The sequence below is a fragment of the Muntiacus reevesi genome, chromosome 3, assembly GCF_963930625.1.
Source record: "Muntiacus reevesi chromosome 3, mMunRee1.1, whole genome shotgun sequence".
NCBI lineage: Eukaryota > Metazoa > Chordata > Mammalia > Artiodactyla > Cervidae > Muntiacus > Muntiacus reevesi.
The window spans coordinates 172,514,413-172,535,247 of record NC_089251.1 but is presented as its reverse complement, the minus strand read 5'-3'; the positions used below and the strand labels follow the sequence as shown (position 1 = coordinate 172,535,247).

The 20,835-nt window shown below is 50.8% G+C and overlaps 1 pseudogene; it reads right to left on the bottom strand.

Annotated features, from left to right (window-relative positions):
* Positions 1 to 10,759: 10,759 nt before the first annotated feature.
* On the bottom strand, positions 10,760 to 20,093 carry LOC136165156 (UL16-binding protein 1-like; annotated as a pseudogene).
* Positions 20,094 to 20,835: the final 742 nt, after the last annotated feature.

Sequence of the window (20,835 nt, the reverse complement as noted above, 5' to 3'; positions counted from 1 at the left end):
TATTCTTCCATTGGCCGCGCACAGGCAGAGTAGATTTAGCATAATTCTGAAAGTCCCTAGGATTTTCAGAAGGAAAGTGAGGCTTGGCTTCAACTTCAAGTCACCAGCTGCATTAGCCCCTAACAAGAGAGTCAACCTATACTTTGAATCTTTGAAGCCAGGCACTGACTTCTCCTTGCTAGTCATGCATGTCCTCAGGGGCATCTTCTTCCCATAGAACACACACTTCTCTACATTGGAAAGCTCTCATTTGGGATAGCCATCTTCAGAGATTATTCTATTAGATCTTCTGGATGACTTGCTGCAGCTTCTGCATCAACCCTCTCTCTTCCACTCTGCGCTTTATGTTATGAAGGTGGCTTCTTTCCTTAAACTTCATGAATCAACCTCTCCAAGGTTTCAACTTTTTTTTCTGCAGCTTCCTCACCTCTTTCAGCCTTCATAGAATTGAAGAGAGCTAGGGCCTTGCTCTGGATTAGGCTTTGGCCTAAGGCAGTGTTGTGATCTTTTGTCCAGTCCACTGAAAGATTCTCCATATCAGCAGTAAGGCTGTTTTGCTATCTTCTCATTTGTGTGTTCACTGGAGGAGCACTTTTGATTTCCTTTAAGAACTTATCCTTTGCATTTACAACGTGACTATTTGGGGCAAGAGGCATAGTTTCTGGCCCATCTTGGCTTTGACATGCCTTCTTCAAAAGCCTAACCATTTCTACCTTTGGATTTAAAGTGAGAGATGCGCGATTCTTCCTGTCAATGGGACATGTAGAGGTAAGTTTATTAATTGGCCTAATTTCGATATTGTTGTATCTCAGGGGCTCAGGAGTCTCAGGAGAGAGATGGACGGGTCAATGGAGCAGTCAGGACACACACACATATCAGATGGCAATGTGCCCATGGTTCCTGGCACCCCAAAACAATTACAAGACAAACATGAAAGATCTTTGGTCACACAAAGGCAAAATCAAGATGGCCAAGTAGGAAGCCCTTAGCTCCGCTCTCCCATGAACACACCAAAACTACAACCACATATAAAACAGCTCTCTTTCCGAGAAAATGACCTGAAACCAGCAGAACATCCCCTCTACAACCAGCATAGAGAAAGAATCGCACTGAGAAGGGCAGGGGCAGAAAAAAAGGGATCTAGTTGGGACCCTTTGGCCAGTTACTCTCAAACGGAGGGGTCATCACAAACTGGAGCATTCTGCCTAAGGAGCAGGAGGTTTTGGTCCTACATCAGGCACTGCAGCCCTGGTGCAGAGCTCGGAGAAGCAGCCCCATGCCCCCCACTCCCTGACTCCCATTTTGGAAACCAAGATGGTTTATGATCTGGAGCACTGGAGGACTGTGGGAAATGGAGACTCCACTCTTAGAGACCACGGGCACAGAATTGCTTGCTCCCTGTCCCAGCTCAGAGTCAGCAGATTGCAAAATGTCTGGTGCTCTAGCCAGCATTTGGAGACCATGCCTAGCAAGGCTTCGGCTCACAGCCAACAGAGCTCCAGACAGGAGACTCTCCGCAAACCGCCACCCCCCCACCACACACACACAGACACACACACACACATGCACACAGGAGGAGCCAAAGCTTGGCTCTAGCCATCTCTCAGCTCTGCCTCGCCTCCGTGTGACCCCAGCCCAGGCTGAGACAATCGTCGCAGGTCCCTGGGATCCTGATGAGCCGTGTGACTGCATGACCACACTCAGGCTCATCTGGTATAAGCCCTAACTCTCATCCGTCCAGCACCAGGCTGATCCACCTTGGGGTCACCCAGCTGCCGCCCATGGAGAGCAGCAAACTCTGCGAATCAACAGGTGCAAAGGAGGCAGGAAGGTTCTCAATGGACTCACTAGACTCTCTGTGTGGGACGGACCTGTGCCAGGAGGCCGGTTGGAGGACAGGAGACCCACAAGGGTGGGCAGGACTCAGGGTTGTGTGGGCCAAGAGCTTGCTGGGGCCAGGCGACCTGTGGGGGAGAAACTCCACTATGAAGGGCTGGGGGTGGGAGCCTGAGTTGAATCCCCTGGAGGAGGCAACCTGGACCACAGGGAGGAAGGACTAGGAGAACAGGAGGAAGTCAGAGGCTGCCATCATGATGTGTCAGGTCATTCCGGTGTGAGGAGCGTGGGCCCCAGGGACCTGGGCAACCAGACTCACCCCATGCATGCCCCTGACCCCCAGCCTCACCCCAGATCCCCAGGCGGGAGGTCAGAGGTGGAGGGCTGGGGAGGTTGGAATTAGTACCTGAAGCAGTTTCATGGATGTGGACTGTAGATACCTCCAGAAACAGGAATCTGGACAAAATTCTGACTGTGCTAGTTTGTTCATCTTGCCATGCCTCAATTTACACATTTGTAAATGGGCAATGCTACCTAAGGGAATGAATAGAGGCCAAATATTCATTTAGGACCTGAGGCGATCATGCAGATAACCCAAATTTGTATATGCTGAGGACTTACCAACCCCTGTCTCAGGAGTTGCTGTTGTTTAGTCACTAAGTCGTATCTCTGGGATCCTGTGGACTGTAGCCCGCTAGCCTCCTCTGTCCATGGGATGTCCTCGGGCAAGAATAGTGAAGTGGGTTGCCATTTCCTCCTCCAGGGGGTCTTCCCCATCCAGGGATGGAACAGACATCTCCCACATTGACAGGTGGATTCTTTACCACTGAGCCACCTGGGAAGCCCCTTATCAGCTGTTAGTGCCGCTAAAGATACATAAGGAACTGGGGATCCAGAGAAAGGGATGGACAGAAGAAAGGTGAGGCACAGATGATTGCAATTTTGAGGAACAACAATCCCACAGAGGGTGTGGGGAGCCTGGGGGGAGCCCCAGGAGAGACTCCAGTGGGAGGACTCTGGGGACTCATCCCCTTCTCCGCTGGCCAGCCAGGCTCCTCCCCATGGTGGGTCACCCCAGGCTTCAGGTGTCAAGGGCTGCTGGCACCAACTTCTGTCTTGCTTCCTGGTCCTGCTTCTGCTGCCCAACTGTGTCCACGAAGCTCAGGGTGGTGAGCTCAGCTCCTGGTGAACCTGCTGGGAGAAGGCAGGGTGATGCATTATGACCAGAGAGCAGGACCTAAACTGGCCTTGGTTAGAGAGCCTACGGGCGTGGGGCTGCCTCCACCTCCGCCTCCCAATCCTTAGGTGAGCTCCTTTCCTTCATGGCGGCTGGTGTGCTGGTTGGCCACTTTCAGGCCAGCAAAAGGGCAAATTGGTTGAAAAAGCAATGCTCAGACAATGGGAGGCGGGGCGGCGAGAGGCCAAGGAGACAGCATGAAGGGAACACTGCTATCCCCAAGCTCCCAGCCCCTCACCCACGCCCCCAGGAGTGGGAGCCCCCGATGCAGGGCTGGGACAGGCCCTCTTCCTGTGGGGGGGAGCACAGACACCCCCTGAGAAGCGCAGCACTGACCTCATCTGTTCACACAGACCCTTCTCCTCCACATGACCTCCTGCCCTTGAACTCCCAGGCCGCTTTCCCAGCCGTAAACCACCCACGCCACCCCGGGCTCTCACTTCCCCAGACACATCCCCTTGGGGTCACAGCTCCTCCCCTGCAGCTCACTGAGTTCACTCCACATTTCTGCATCCCGAGAAGCCCAGGGCCGTCAATACCTTCCCACCTGAGAAGGGACCCGAGTCACACTCTCCACCAACTGGCATCTTATCCCCTTGCCTGAGGACTCCCCCCAGCAAAAGCCTCCCAGCCTGGTCCCCGGGAGGGACGGGAGCCCAGTCCCCCAAAGTGTGACGGGGGGCCTGAGGGTGAGGAGGGGCACCCCCACTTCTACCCTTCGGTCCCACATTCATACTGTCCACACACTGTGGAGATGGCAGCCTATAATGGTTATTGATTAAGACAGGAGCTGGGGAAATCTGCAGAAGACAATAAATCTGTTCGTCTCTTCAGGCCTTTTGGCGTCTGTCTCTGTGCACCTCCACGTTTGTGGTGTGACAATAGGCAAAGACGTGAAAAACCAAAGGAATCCCTCTGACCACTGCCCTGGTTTGTGAACCCCAGAACTGGGTGACTCATCACCTGGGGAATTAATTATCCAGCAGCTGCCTCGGCTGCCTGTTCATGAATCTCAACCCTGCCCAGTCTTGCCTTGTAGCCTCTGATGGTGGGGATGTGACAGGAGGGTGGGTCCTGCAGTTACAGGCTAGCGCCCCCTCCTCTGCTGTAGACGGGCTTCCTCCGTCCCAGGGGCCACGAGGGGACACTGTGTGAGGTCGCAGAGCTGGCAGAGGATAGGGGAGGTATGACAGTTCTGAGGTCAGGATCGGTCCCCTGCTGGTCATCTTATTTGTCCCCTGTGGCCCTGCTTATGCCAAACCACACAGTCACTTCTATCCTAGGACAGCTGGCCTCTCTGTGACGATTACCGAGTGGATGAGCCCAGTTCATCCAGACTGGAGGTCCCTTCTCTACCAGACTCAGGACCCTACCAGTAGCCATGTTTAAATGATCAGCTTTCCCCACTACATGTGGTGTGGCCGAGCCTCTAACCCTGTGGGGCTGGGTTGTGATGCTCTGATTAGGATGTCAAATGCTGTCCGTGGGGGAGGGCATGGCAAGCCACTCTGGTATTCTTGCCCGGAGAATCCCATGGACAGAGGGACCTGGTGGGCTACAGTCCACAGGGTCACAGAGTCAGACACGACTGAAGTGACTTAGCAGGCAGGCAGTTTACCCCCGGCACGATTTCCCCGCTGATGGACTTCAGTGTCATGGGTGCTGCAGGGTCCTAGGGTCCTAGTAGCAGATCCTGCCACACTCATTCCTTCATGTCCTTTCCATGAACACCTTCCACAGCTGAGTTGAGCAGTTGTAGAGGCCTCTGGTCTGAAAATTCTGAAATATTTAGTGTCCAGCCATTGATAGAAACGCTTTAGACCAGGCAGATATAAAAAGGAGATCTGAAGGGATCATAACCCTGCATGCTTTCAGGTTATGATTGTCACTAATCTCTGTCATTTTACCCAGAAAAAGGTGGTCTTGCAACATTCTATTTGCAGCAAAGGAAAGTCAGTATGAGAATGTACTCGTACTTCTCAACTCAACCGCCTTCATCCCGTTCCTAACTACAGAGACTTTACCATCACTGGTTCAAATCCACAGAATGTGAAGTAACCACTGTGTGGGTCTTCACACACTGTGATAGCCCTGTAAGCAGGATGTAGGCCGGTTATGTATTCAATACCCTGCATCTCATGCATCACATTAATAACAGCGGGACCATGATGATGCTTCAGATCCCTGGACATGATGTCAGTCGCACACTGGGTCCATAGGAGTGTGGGCGTGGCTTCTGCGTCCCAGTGTGCACTTACCTGAGTCAATGGCCATGTGGCTCCCAAGGATGGGGAAGGCCAGAGGACTGCGCTTGCCATGGTGATAAGAGGACCTTCCTGCTGGAAACTGGCATCTCTCTCTAGTAATGGATTCTCGGTTCTGATAACTGGCTCAGTTCTAGAAACTGGGCAGTGTATCCAGACAAGCTATTGGGATGACTGTTTTCAGAATCCTGATCATCCAGCTTGTGTTTTATTTTCTTTTCGTTCTGGGGTTTTTTGTTTTTTGGTCGGCTGCCTGGCTTTTGGATCTTAGTTCCCTGACCAGTGATCAAACCCGGGCACCTGGCAGTGAAAGCCCGGAGTCCTAACCAGTGGGCCAGCAGGGAATTCCTTTGTTTCATTCCTTTCCATCGTGCACTTTGTATCCAAGTTGGCTGCCCATCCAGGCTGTTTGCCTCTAGGGTTGCCTTGTGCTGTGAACCAGCATCACACCCTCTGCAGTCAGGACCCGGCTGACCTTCCCATCTCTCTGCTCATATCAGCCATTGCACCTGCTCTGTTCCTGACAAAAAAAGTGCACCCCCACCTGGAATCTGCATGTGTTCAATCCCTGTTTCTGCTGAAGCCCACTGGAGACACCATCTCCGACCAGCGTTCCTGACCTTCAGCCAAAGTCCTCCTGTGTTACTGACCAGAGTTCTTGGACTCGATCAATAGAAGTTTATAAAAGGCCAGACACAAATTCAGGGGGGAAAAAGCTTTATTGGGACTCATGAGGGAGCAAAAACAAGTAACATGTTCCCTTGCTGGCTCCAGAGGATGGGGGAGACGGTCCAACATATGAGATGAGGGTGGGAGCGGGTCCTGGGTTCAGACCAGAGTGGTGACCTGGGTGGTTTGTTCCCCCTTGGTGGTGCTGTGTGCAGGGATCATGACCAGTACCTGCTTTTCTCCTGGCTGCTCTGAAATTGCCTTGGGTTTTTGGTCCTTTTGTATCCTGTTGTTGATTATTTGCCCCAACTGCACATACATGCAATTATTTCTTTACCCTTATAATTTCTTTATATTTTGATGCTTGATGTGACTTTTGTCCAGGTACACTCACTGCAGCAAACTGTCCCAGTCTGTCTCATGACCCACTGAGGGGTTCTACACCCTTATTCTTAAGGGTTAAGGGGCCGAAGCTTTCTTCTATCAAAACTTCCCCCTGCTGGACAGGGACCACTGAACTGAGCCTCTCCTCAAGGTGCAGAAGTCCCTCACAGGGACCTACATGGATCTGCGCCACCCTCCCCTGGAACGGGCTATATTCCTGAGCCACCATGAGTGTTATTTCAAACTGGTAGATCCTACAGGCACAAAGTCAATCAAAAGGTTAAATAAACAAGGACTAGAAAGGAAAGAACAACAATAGCCATTAAAGGGCCTAGAGAGGGAAGGAACCAGGTTAACTTTGAGAGAATTTTCTTTTTTTTTTTAACTTTTGGCGGAGGCAAAATCTCCCATGACAAACTTGTGAAGCCCCTCTATCTGTATATTTAAGGTGTATATTTACACCTTAATATAAGGTGTAATAATATAAGGTGTATATTTCCTTAATATTGATCTCAGAGACAAAGCAGTGAGCTGTGCTAAAGAGGGATCTTAGTTTCCTGCCCAGGAAATGAACCTGGGTAGCTTGGTGTAAAATGACGAATTCTAGACACTGAACACCACGGGCAAGATGCTAAGTTCCTTTGGCTCTTATCGTCTTCAAAAGCAAGAATGTTTCAAGCAGGCAAAAACTGTAAAAACAGGTACCAAAGTTATTACTGGAGACATTCACAGAAACAGTTTGTTTATTTAAGATCGAAGCAAAGTGGAAATATACACCCAGAGAGAAGTGCAGGCGTCCTGAATGAGCAGCACAAAGAGGCTAGGCTAGGGATTTCACATACACATATAGGTCTCTATCCTGCCTGGGGGCTCAGTTGGTAAGAATTTGCCTGCAATGCAAGAGACCCGGGTTCGATCCCTGGGTCAGAAAGGTCCCCTGGAGAAGAAAATGGGAACCCACTCCAGTACTGCTTTGCCTGGAGAATCCATGAACAGAGGAGCCGACAGCTTACAGTCCATGGGATCCCAAAGAGTCGGACATGACTGCGCAACTAAGCTTCTTTCACTTTCACTTCCGTACATGCATCTATTCTTTTTTTTTTCCATTTATTTTTATTAGTTGGAGGCTAATTACTTTACAATATTGTAGTGGTTTTTGTCATACATTGACATGAATCAGCCATGGATTTACATGTATTCCCCATCCCAATCCCCCCTCCCACCTCCCTCTCTACCGGAATCCTCTGGGTCTTCCCAGTGCACCAGGCCCGAACACTTGTCTCATGCATCCAGCCTGGGCTGGTGATCTGTTTCACCCTAGATAATATACATGTTTCGATGCTGTTCTCTCGAAACATCCCACCCTCGCCTTCTCCCACAGAGTCCAAAAGTCTGTTCTGTACATCTGTGTCTCTTTTTCTGTTGTACATATAGGGTTATCATTACCATCTTTCTAAATTCCATATATATGACATGCATCTATTCTTCCCCAACTCCCCTCCCATCCCCACCCAGGCTGCCACATAACATTGAGCAGAGTTCTATGTGCTACACAGGAGGTCCTTGCTGGTTATCCATTTTAAATAAATCAGTGTCTACATGGTGATCCCACACTCCCTAACTATCCCTTCCCCCCATCCTTTCCCCCTGGCAACCATAAATTCATTCTCTAAGTCTCTGAGTCTCTTTCAGTTTTGTAAGTAAGAGCACTTGTATTACGACTTTTTGGATTCCGCATGTAAGTGATGGCAAAAGGTGTTTCTGCTTCTCTGTCTGACGTATGTCACTCAATATGACAGTCTCCAGGTCCATCCATGTTGCTACATATGGCGTTATTTCATTCTTTTTGACGCTGAGTAACACTGCACTTGATATATGTCCACATCTTCTCTATCCACTCATCTGTCAGTGGACACGAGGTGGCTTCCAGGCCTGGCTGCTGGGAACAGCGCTGCCAGGAACACAGGGCACACGCATCCACTCAGACCGTGTTTTCTCAGAAGCACCAGGTACATTTAATCCCATAAGGTGGAGAAATGGTGACACATCATGACTTCTCTCGTGAGAGAGAAACTTAAATACTGCAAGTTTTCTGGAGTACTGAGATTTTGATTTAAATAGCAGTAGCATAATAAATGGGCTTCCCCAGTGGCTCAGATGGTAAGGAATCCGCCTGTCAATGCAGGAGACACAGGAGACGCGGGTTCAATCCCTGAGTTGGAGAGGTCCCTGGAGAAGGAAACAGCATCCCACTTCAGTGTTCTTGCCTGGAGCATCCCATGGACAGAGAGCCTGGCGGGCTACAGTCCACGGGGTCGCAGAGAGTCGGAGGACTGAGCGACTAACACTGTCACTTTCAGCATAGTAAATTATTAAGGGAGACAGTCATAAATAAAACTTTCTTCTATTGAAAGCAGGCTGAGGTGGTTTCTCCAGACACAGAAAGAATCCCTGAGTCCTATAAAGCAGATGGTATTTTTCTTGCAATATCATTTGCAAGAACGAGGTCACGAGGCAGAGTCTAATTACCCACAAACTAGAATATGATGAAAAGTGTGCTGTTTGTGGAGATTTCTTCAAGTACTTGAATATTTCAGTGTAGAAATTCTATCACTTAGCACCAAGAGATAGTGGCAAAATAAATTATTTCTGTTTTTTTTTTTTTTTTTAAGGTGCTGAGTAGAATTTCATCAAATGTGATAAAGGCCATGAAATGATGCATCTACTGTGTCATTGTAACCGGAAAACCGACTCAGGATCCACGGGGTCTGATCTCCTGGATATAAAGTGAAGAGCAGACAGAGCACCTGTGGGCTTCCTGGAAGCACCGTCTAGTTCAGAAAAGAAAGAGGCCTTGGTCCTGGAGGCGGAGGAAATCCTGTCACGTTCCCTCCCAGCCCCCCTCCAGCCCCGCCCTCACTGGGGGCTCCTATGTCCCCCACCCCAACCCCCACCCCAGGCCCAGCAGCTTCTTGTCCCCTCCTCCTTCCTTCCTGCATCACAGAGTCACCCCAGGCCCTGACACCCCCTGCTCAGGCTCAGGACTGCAGCCAGTGAGGAATCAATCTGCTCCCTTCACTCAGGTCCGGATCCTCCCCGAAAGGGGCCTGAAGGACCAGGGATCAGTCCCCAGAGGAGGGGCCTTGCCTCCTGACAGCCTTGGGGGGCTGCAGGCAAACCTCCTTCCTTTGCTCCCCTCCAGCCTCTGGGCCAGCAGCACACACAGCTCTCAGGACCAGGTCCCTGCCCCCATCTCTTCCTGGCCCCGTCCAGCTGGGCGCCTCCACCCCAGCTCAGGCCCACCATCCCCAGGCACCTCTGCTCAAGGCAGGGCCGCTCAGTGGTGGAGGCTCCGGGTCCCCAGGAGGCTGGTGACGGGCAGGCCACAGGCTGAGTCAGAACTGCTGCTGCCCCAGGAGCTCAGGCCTGGCCTCGCCCCTCCCCACAGTCTCTGCTGGGGGCTCCTGCCTTGCCTGCTTGGCCCAAGCCACTTCCTGTGAGGACAGGCCTTTGGAGTTGGGTCTGCAGTTCTTGATACGGGATCTTATCCACTTGCTCATTTCCAGGATGAGGAGGTTCAGTGAGGGCAGGGGTCGGCTGGGATTCACCTTCCCCCTCCTCACACCAGGCCCTGTGCCCCTGCCTCCCCTCTGGATTCTGCCCTCAGTACCTGCTCCTGGAAAGGACTCAGCCCAGGAAGACAGTTATGATGAAACTGGTGAGGACCGCAGGGAAGATCCAGGTGATGTGCTTGATGGCTGGGGCTGAGGAATGCACTGTAGGGGGAACTGTGGTCAGTAATGCTGCAAGGAGAGTAAGGGTCAAGCCCTTGTCCAGACTCCAAACTTGGCAGATGCCATCTCACCCCCCCGACCCACGTACCCCTACTGTGCAGTTTGCACCCATACGTGGAGGCCCTTGTGACAGGTCCTCAGGCCAGATGGGGGGAGGAAGGAGCCCAGTCCTCACGGGACTCTGACAGCTGATGGGGGAGCAAGGTTTCCAACAGAGTCACTCAGTCCTGCTGGGACATCAGAGACGGTGATGTGAGGATGGAGTCCTCAGGAGCTGACAGCAGAGGTGGTGGTGACAGATTTCCAGAAGGAGGATTGGTGACATTTAAAAGAAGATTCTGGAAAGAGGGAAGAGTAAGAAGGAGATTGGAATCATAGAGATGCTCTCATGTTTAGGATCAATGAGAATCCACGTTCAATTGTACAAAGGCCTGTGCTGTGAGGAGAGACGTCAGGTGGTGAAAGAGGAAAGAGGATGACAGAGCATCCCCGGGTCATTGTTCTTTCAGGAGCAACTCACCTCTGACGGATCATTTTCTCACACACACACACACACACACACACACACACACACACACACAGAGGGGTGGGTCCATGTCACCATGAGAGAACTACCACTTTCTCCTACTCTTCTCACCTATCCGTGGTCTTCAACATTCTCTCCCAGCGCACCAAGAAAGCCTGATACCAGGCCCGACAGTCTCCCATGGAGACCTTCTTGAAGAAGTCTGTCACAGCTCTGTCATTCTCTCACGTCTCTTTCATCTGCCTCCCTTTAGAATGAACCACTGTCCAGTGTCCGTTGTCCGAATCAAAGAGGAGGCACAGTTGTCCATTAAAGCTAAACTGCCAGGATGCACTGGTATGTCCATTGTCTTCATACCATCACGTCATCCTGGCCTGCAGCATTAGAGGTCTTGACCCCACTGAGGAAAAGAAAGAGCTCAGCCTCTGGGCTTGACAGATTCTTTGCCCACCTGGGTCCACCTCCCCTGGGACCAGTTAATCTGGCCCTGGTCTCTCCTGCAACAGCTGTTCTTTCCACTGGTCTACTAGGGAAGGACAATATCCAATTTTTTCTGTTTTTTTTTTTTTTACCCAAAAACAGTGGACGCAGCTGAGCCTCCAGTTTGCTCCTCCTGCATTTGGACTTCCTCACTCACCCTTGTCTGTGTGTTTCTCTGGTGTAACATCAGGCATTCGCTCCTTGAGCAAGTTTTCCAATGTCTCTGAGTGTGCCAGTCTGTATTTCCCAGGTGTTCATACTTTTCACTTCCTCTCCCAATGGACTCAAGTACTTGATCTCAGCTGTACCACAGTCACAGGAGAAAAAAACCTTTTGATCCACTTCACCTTGAACCTCACACCATGACTGACTATGTCTGGGCCAAGGATTGATGGTGAAATTAAAGGAAAGAGAATGAGGGTCTGTGAAGGCGAAACACAGTGAGGGTGAAGTTGGGGAAAATACCCGCAGGCCCCTTCCCCCAGTTATGAGAGCTGAGTACAGTGCAGGGCTGGGCTGTCAGAGCAATGACCACCCCACCCACACACACACCACACACCAGTGCCCCCCTCCTCGTGGAGAAGGAGGAGCCCCGCCTGGCAAAGGTCACTCATCCGGGGTGTGTCCCCGTGTCCACCAGGTCAGGGCCCAGCATCATAACCTTTGTAGAGATGGGCCAGGCTGCTATGCAGGAAAAGTCTAGATGACAGAGGACTGTCACAGTCTAACCCTGTGTCCTGTGAGAGATGGGGGGCCTGTGGGGATGCTCCTGAGGAAGCAGGATTACAGGGAGAGGGGCAAAGAGGTGGCGGGTGACACAGAACCCAACGCTTGAGAAGGGAGAGTTCATAATTAGGGGTCACAGGACTTAGCAAAGCTGGGAAGACACTGTTGATCTTCCACTAGGATGGGTCTTGGAAGCCTGGAGAAAGACCTGGCCCACGTGGCATGAAAGAGAAAATCCAGAACTTCTGAGGCAGGTGGTAGAGGAGGGGATCCAGGGCTCAGAGAAGTGAATCTGCCAGGGTGGACACTGTATGAAAGGGCAGGAAAGTGTCTAGGCCACCAGCTCCATGGGAAAGCCTGATGGACTCTATGGCACCCAAGAGGAAAGCATGGATGAGAAGCATCTCCAATAGCTCAAGGTTGACTTTTGTGGAAGGTCAGGGATGGCGGTAGGAGACCATGTTCCTGTGGGCTTCCAGCAGGAACAGGGATGGAAAATAAGGAAAGATCAGATTCCAGTTGGAGTGTTGTATGTCAGAGGCAAAGGTAGTACAATGGTCAAAGTGATTAGTGAAAGTCTGTCAGTTGTGTCTGACTCTTTTGACCCCCATGGACTATACAGTCCATGAAATTCTCCAGGCCAGAATACTGTGGTGGGTAGCCTTTCCCTTCTCCAGGGGATTTTCCCAATCCAGGGATCGAACCCAGGTCTCCCGCATTGCAGGTGAATTCTTTACCAGCTAAGCCACAAGGGAAGCCCAAGAACACTGGAGGTGGTAGCCTATCCCTTCTCCCTCGAATCTTCCTGACCCAGGAATTGATCTGGGGTCTCCTGTGTTGCAGGTGGATTCTTTACCAACTGAGCTGACAGGGAAGCTGAAAGGGATTAGAGAGTCCCAATGCCAGCCAGGGCCTGACTGCAGAGAGTACAGTGCTGGCTCATAGCACAGGGTGATCCTAGAGACAGAGATGGTCAGTGAACCTGGATGCAAACTGCTTGATTGAGAGACAGAAAACAATGAGAGACAAACACAAGACTGGATGATCAGTAGGCTGAAAGCAGCCATCCCTACCAAACATCCCTACCAAAATTTCCAGAACTGAGCTACTTCTCAGAAGGCATCACCAGAGAAAGAAGCCACGTTCCAGTGAGGAGGGCCCTTTCAACACCACAGCAAATGCAAAAGTCCTTCCATTCTCTCCCAACAGGCCACATGGTTATTTACTGGGGTAATTAAGTCCAATACTTTGGCCACCTGATGCAAAGAACTGACTCACTGGAAAAGACCCTGATGCTGGGGAAGATTGAAAGCCAGAGGAAAAGGGGATGACAGAGGATGAGACTGTTGGATGGCATCACCGATGCGAAGGACATGAGTTTGAGTAAGTTCTGGGTGTTGGTGATAGGGAAGCCTGGCCTGCTGCAGTCCATGGGGTCGCAAAGAGTCGGACACGACTGAGTGACTGAACTGAACTGGAACTGCAGAAGGAGAAACTACTCCCACATTCATATTGGACCCAGTGTGTTACTAACATCATGCACGGGTAGCATGATCATGGCCCCCGTGTTGTGAAGTGATGCCCCGAGGATCAGGCAATTAATAGACACCTGTCCCAGATCCTGCTAACAGTCATTATCTCTGGGTCCACAGATCCACTCAGTGTTCATGTCACGTGTTCTGGACTTCCGACATGAATGGACAATCTGTGTCGTTAGTAAACTACCATGGGGTGAGGGTACCATAGTAGTGAATTCCACATTCATACTTCTGACCCTGACTCCCCATCCCCTGATAGGACATGTAAATAATATCATATCCTGGAGGAAATAATGGAAACGAGTACCCTCCTACAGTCTCCCTAGGCCTGCAGAGCTGTGGTTCCTATCTTATCTCCATTTAATTACCACTGAGGTCCATAGGTTTCCTCTAATGGTACATATGAAATATTTCAGGTTTTGCAGACCCTGCTGCAACTGCTGTCCTGGCACAAAAGCAGTCACAACAGATGAATGATGAGTGTGTTGGACCTGCTTCTTGGGCAGATGACCCAACAGAACCAGTGACACCATAGCTCTCTGTGTTCAGAAAGGTGCCCCATGCTGTACATGGCATTTTAATGGAGGCTCACAACACAGACTCCTAGTGTCCTGAAGAAATGACACACCACGTGCAGTGAGAAAGCCCAAACCATTTAGTGTGGCTCCTGGAATGGTCCTGGGGCCTGGCAGAGATGAGGCCTCTGGTCATGGAATGTCACAGTTGCCCATCATGATCGGGATTCATCAACCCCTAACTACTAGTTCAGGCAGGGCAGCCATCATAGGATAGAAGTGATTATGTGGCTTGGCATAACCAGGGCCACAGGGAACAAACAAGATGTACCAGCAGGTGACCTAGGCCTGACACCAGAGTTGATACAGGGTCACTATCCCCTGCTCACACCTGTGGCCTCATGCAGTGTCCCCTACTGCTCCTTGAACCAAGGAAGCCAGTCTACAGCAGAGAGGGCGCATTAGCTCATAACAGCCAGACCCACCTCCTATCACATTCCCACCACCAGAAGCTACAGGGCAGGACAGGGTAAGTTTCTGGTTCATAAACAGACAACTGAGGCAGCTCGTGGATGATTCTTTAGGGGATGGGTCACTCATTACGGGGTCAGAAACCAGGACAGTGGACAAGTCTGGTTCTCAGTTGATTTACACATTATATTTGGTTGCTGGTGCTCCACAAATGTGGAAGCTCTTTTGCACCCAGAGACAGATACCAAATGACCTAAAGAGACAACGACATTTACTTTGTTCTGTAGAAAAAAATCTGTCAACTCCTGCCTTAATCAATAACCATTATAGGCTGCCGCCGTCCCAATTCCTAGACAACATGAGTGTGGGACCAGAGGGCAGACGTGGGCATGCCCAGCCTCACCCTCGGGCCCTGTGTCACACTCTGGGAAACCCTGCTCCCGTCCCTCCTATCTTAGGTCCTGGGGGCCAGGTCCGGGGTTTTGCTGGGCGAGTTATCAGACAAAGGGATAGGATGCCAGTTGACAGAGGCCATGTTTAGATTCTCTTCAAGAGACAGGAAGCTGCTGGAGGCCCTGGGCTTCTTGGGATCATGGGGAAATGGGTAATAAATGGTCTTGTAACCGAAAGGGCTCTAGGCGGCCTTAGTGGAAAGACCCGTCCCCCATGGTCTCGGCCTTCCTCTTGTTTGTAGAAAAGTTTTAGTCAGCCAGGCCTCCTGTGAGTCTCAAAACAGTGGTTTAAGAGTTAAGGATTAGGACATGTGAAGATGGAGAAATGAATACTCCTTAGGCTGGGAAACTGGTGACAATTTAGACTGTGACCAGCCACATAGCTGTGTCATGAAATTACCAGTTCCCTGAAAGATAACAAAGATCTGACACAAGCCTCACGTTGTTTCTACAGGAAGCAGACCCCCAGCACATAAAACCTGCTGGCTGCAAGCACACAGACCCCCAGACTGGCTGAAACCATAAGCCTGGTGAGGCTCAGACGTCCGCCTTGTGCCAACAACCTGACTGCACAGGACGCGGATGCGCCCGCAGCAGCCCTTCCGCCCCCTTCTCTAACCGGGCAGCCTGGAGACATCTGAGGACGTTAGGTCACTGTTTTCCCAGGGCTCCTGAACAAACCGACTTTTCCTTTTCCACCACTTGTTAACTTCATCAGTGGTAGGATCTCAGTCATAACCAGCTTCAATTAGTAACAGCGTGAGCTGTCTGGGAGGAGCTTTGACTCCAGGGAGGCGCTGATCAGTGGCTAGGCATTGAGCGCCTTCCTGGGGAGGCATGTGGAATTTTTTAATAAACTGAATCCTTTAATTTTTTCAAGTGTTTTTAAAAATCCATTTTATGCTTACTCCAGCCTTGAAGATAAGCACAAAACCTGTTTCCTTTTTTTTTTTTCCATGCACCACAACTCGGGCACTCATTCTGTGCATAGCACTGTTCCAGGTGCAGTAAAAGGGTTTCTTAACTTTAAAACAGTATTGCACTTTCTGGAATTGTGTGATCTTCTTTTCCAGAAAGTAAAAATAAATAAAATCACCATTGTTTACTATTGACTGCCCCAAACACATTTCTGGCTCTGAGAAATGCTAGGATCTGCGAAGTTTAAGATGTTTCATTTAATTCCGCTCCTACTTTCCGCAAAGTAAGAAGGCAGAACTCTTTATTAAAAAAAACATTTTTAAGGCAATTTTCCATGAAAGAGTAGTTTCTGTTTCTATTGTATTTTTCTCTTTTTTTTCCTTCTAACTTTTAAGTTTTCTTCCTCCAACACCGCTTTTTCCTGTACAAGGCAACAGCATTTTTTCTTTTTTCTTTTCCTAAGACCAAGTATTTCATCTCATAGACAAATAATTCCCAAGACTAGTGATAAATATTTTTAAAAAAAGAAGAAGAAGAAGAAGAAAGAAAAGAGAGAAACTTAAGGGTTTCCTTGGTGGCTCATCAGGTAATGAATCCACCTGCAATGCAGGAGACCCCAGTTCAATCCCTGGGTCAGAAAGATCCCCTGGAAAAGGGAGAGGCTACCCACTCCGGTATTCTTGAGCTTCCCTGGTGCCTTAAATGGTAAAGAATCCACCTGCAATGTGGGAGACCTGGGTTCGATCCATGGGTTGGGAAGATTCCCTAGAGAAGGGAAAGGCTATCCACTCCAGTATTCAACCCTGGAGAATTCCATGGACTCTATAGTCCATGGAGTCACAAATAGTCGAACATGACTGAGCAACTAAGCAGAGCACATTCAAGGGTAAATCAACTACATTACTTTGAGGAAGTGGAAACTAAAAAGCACGTGGCACTAAGCTAGTCCAAGTATTTGTGTACAATTTTAAAAAAATTATTTTATAGCCTTGTTTAAAAATTTCTTGGTCAAAGAGTTTATACAAACATTTTCAGTTCAACCTAATGAAAGTGATATCTAGAAAATATTCCACATCATTAAGCCTGTCTTAGAAAGTTTAGATGCTATGGCATTCCTAAGGCGGTGTTCTGGAAGAAAATGTGTTTCTGCGGTGCTGGGTGATGTATGTGACCAGCTGGCTCCAAGTGGGCCTCAGCAGGCACCTTCCTCCTGACGCTGGGGGACTGAGAGAGGAGACTCAGACACGGGCCCCCAGGGCTGCAAGGACCTCTGTGAGACACCGGGCCAGCTGCTGGAACTGGGCTTCTCCTCTGAATCTAAGGCCCAGCACAAGCCATCACAGCAAATGGTTCATCAGGACAGTTGATAGGCTGGGGTATTTGATAACCTTCTTTCATATTTCTAAAGAGTCGACATCTGTGTGGGATATTTGACCCAGAGCCATGAGCTCCTACACTATCACTCTGAAGGCCCACACAACACTAGCACTGGAGAACTAAAAAAAAACTTATTTTTTTAATATTTTTTTTTTTTTTTTTTTTGGCTGTATTGGGTCTTATTTGTGGCACTTGGGATCTTTCTACAGCATGAAGACTCTTAGTTGCAACATGCCGACTTCTTAGTTGTGGCATGTGGGATCCAGTTCCTCGACCAAGGATCGAACCAGGACCATTCATTGGGAGTGTGAAGTCTTAACGATTGGATCGCCAGGGAAGTCTGGAGAACTCATTCTTAATCAGACGTTCATGAGCTATCCATCGATCCCACGCTTCCATTGTCCCCCAGACAGTGAGAGTACATGGGGAACAACACTCTGGAGAGGGGCTATCTGCACTCTTAACTTGAGGTTGTCATCAGTGGCAGAGCTCCTAGCAGCCAGGTCTTTGTGGAGGACTTCTCTTCTGACCAAGTAACTCATTCCACAGGCAGTCTGACCTTGTGGACCAGGTCCTGTTGAGAAATTGCCTGCGAATTATTGGCCTCTACTAACTGGTGTTGCAGGCTCCCCTGGTGGTTTAGACAGTAAAGAATCTGCCTGCAATTCAGGAGACCCAAGTTCGATCCCTGGGTCGGAAAGATCACCCAGACAAGGGAATGGCCACCCACTCCAGTATTCTTGCCTGGAGAATTCCTCGGACAGAAGAGCTTGGCGGGCTACAGTCCATGGGGTGGCAAGAGATGGACATGACTGACTAATACACACAGAGACACACAATTTGCAAGGCTGTGAAAACTATTTAGGATTCTCCCAATTCATGTAAGGCAATATCACGAGGGGTTTTCTCTTTCTTCTATACACACAAGGGAAATAGGAGGAAAATTTCTGTGATGAAGATCTCATAGCTTGCAACGTTCAGTGAGTATCATTGTCACCTGAATTTCAGAAGCTTAATCTCTGTTTTCACAAATGATTGCTGTTCTTTACTTGGATCTTTTTCATCTACATAAATCCCAGGGAAAATATGCCCAAGACTACCTTCTTGGAGTACATCTTCTCCGTGGATAGAGTTATCCTCTCCTTGTATATTTCGATATCCTTCACCTGAGCTCTGGCCTCCAAAACAGTGGCACTTCTCAAGACACTCCTCCACCTGCCCACAAGGTAGGATAAGGGGCCGGAAGTACCACTGTTGGGTGTGTGGCCTCTCAGATCCTGAGTCATCTGGGACAGGACTGAGAGAACCCTTGGGAACTACTGTGCACGGATGCTGTCTTCCAGTTCAATTCTTGTCACACTATGAAGGTGCAAAACAGCTAATATTATCACTACAAGAAATATAACTGCACAGCAAACCCCTGCGCTGATACAAAACACGCGGGCAGAAGTAGCCGAGCTGCATGGACAGGATCCCAGCTAGTTCTGCTAGTGGCTTTGTCCAAGACCGAAGTTTTTACTTCAAGATTTTGGTGGCACACTTTCCTTCCTTTCAAATTTTTGAAGAAGGGTTTTGAAGAACTTACTGTCAAGTTGAGCTGCATTTAGTATCATAACCTCACCATCTACTTTCCGAATCACTGATAGAGTGCGTGGAAACCCCCCCACCCCGTGCCCCTCGCACCCCCACCCCCACCTAGCAGAAATGCTGAGCTGGGGGCAGGTCCACGAAACTGTCTACTTGGAAACCTGCTTATATTCAGCTTAGACTCTGCAGCCCAAGTGAAAGGCAGGACATCTGTTTCGCTGGGTACTAACAGGTTAAAGGATAGACGCAGTGCCCAACAAGGTCACTTCTCTAATAAAAAAAAAAAAAGTTCTGCATCTAGATCAATTTGCCAGCGCACCTGGTCCCTGCTCAGGAAGAGGCTCGCACCCGCCTCCGGGGTCCCAGGTGGAGCCGCGCAGCGGAGTCCCAGAATGGGGAAGGAATCTCGTCGCGGAGCACGGGTTTCACGAGTAGAGCCGTCCAAGGAGCCTCGGCGATCGCGGAACGGAGCCGCGCCACGAAGCCCCGGGATCGGGGAGAAGCTGCGCCGCGGAGCCACGTTATCCGAGAGGAGCAGTGCCCCGGAGCCCCCGGATCGCGGGTGGGGCCGCACCGCGGAGTCTCGGGGATCGCCGTTGCAGCTGCGCCGCGGATCCCCGGGATCGGGAGGAGCCCCGCCTCGGGGCCTGGGGGCCGGGGGTGGAGCCAGCAGCTGCGGCTCAGACAAGAGCAATCAAGCACATTTCGGCCAGGATCGCGCCGCCTACGCCTCCTGGGTACCCGGGTCCGCTCTGCGTTTATAACTTACAGGGCCGGGAAAGAGCGCTGGTCTTTCAAGACCCGGCAGAAGGAGGGACCAGAAGGGTCTCTGTTGAACAGGTCGGGGCGGGTCTGGGTCCCTTCTCCGAGGGAAGCCAGGTCCCAACCCGCCCGGCTCCAGGGCTCCCACTTCCCAGGGGCGGTCTGGACCCTTGGGGGGTTTCAACCGCATTTTCTGCCGCGTCCTGGCTCCCTCTTCTCCCAGCGTCACCTCCCAAACTCCCGGCATTACTACTTCACCCAAGGGACCCCTGTTCTGGCCCGGAGAGCCGGCAAGAAGCCGGGAGGAGCCTCCGAGGAGCAAAGAGGCCGAGGGAAGGGAAAGAGGAGGAGGCGGCGGCGACACCCTGCAAGAAGTTTCGCGAACCCCGGCGTACACCACCCGCATCCCCTTTCCGGGTCATAACCCATCCAACCTCCTCGCGTTCCCCCGCCACCCCCCGCGCAGCGTCATCTCCGAACTCACCGCTGGACGTCCCGCTCAACACGCCAATCAGAAGCAAAACGAGGAAGCCAAGACGGGTCTTGGAGCCACCCATCTCTCCCTTTGCCACCTGGATTCCAATTTTGCAGGAGTGCGAGGCTGCCGAGCCAGAACCCGCGACCCTCTCCCGCTAGCCCGCAGCTGCGTCTGGACCTCCGCCTGGGCGCTGACTGCCTGGGCAGCCGCTCCGCCGACAGGCCCCGCCCCTGGTTTCCTAGACGCGACCGCAAAAGGCTCCGCGCCGGGGTCGGGGAGGGGCACACTTGCGGTCACACGGGGGGCCCTCACTCAGGCGCCCGCTTTCCCGTAAACAAGCCGACCCGCCTGTTTACACTGTGCACCAACTTGCGCTGGTTACAGGAGACCGCAACGCTCTTGTTCCTTCAATTCAGTTCAGTTCTTTGGCTCAGTCGTGTCCGACTCTTTGCGACCCCATGGACTGCAGCACGCCAGGCCTCCCTGTCCATCACCAACTCCTGCAGTTTACTCTAACTCGTGTCCACTGAGTCGGTGATGCCATCCAACCATCTCATCCTCTGTCGTCCCCTTCTCCTCCCGCCTTCAATCTTTCCCAGCATCAGGGTCTTTTCCAATGAGTCAGTTCCTTGCATCAGGTGGCCAAGTTTATTAACATCTACACCTCATGTATATATGGGAGATACCCAGGGGGCTCCCCTTGTAGCTCAGTTGGTAGAGAATCTGCCTGCAGTGCAGGAGACCCGGGTTCGTCCCTGAGTTCGGAAGATCCCCTGGAGCAGGAAATGGCAACCCACTCCAGTATCCTTGCCTGGAAAATC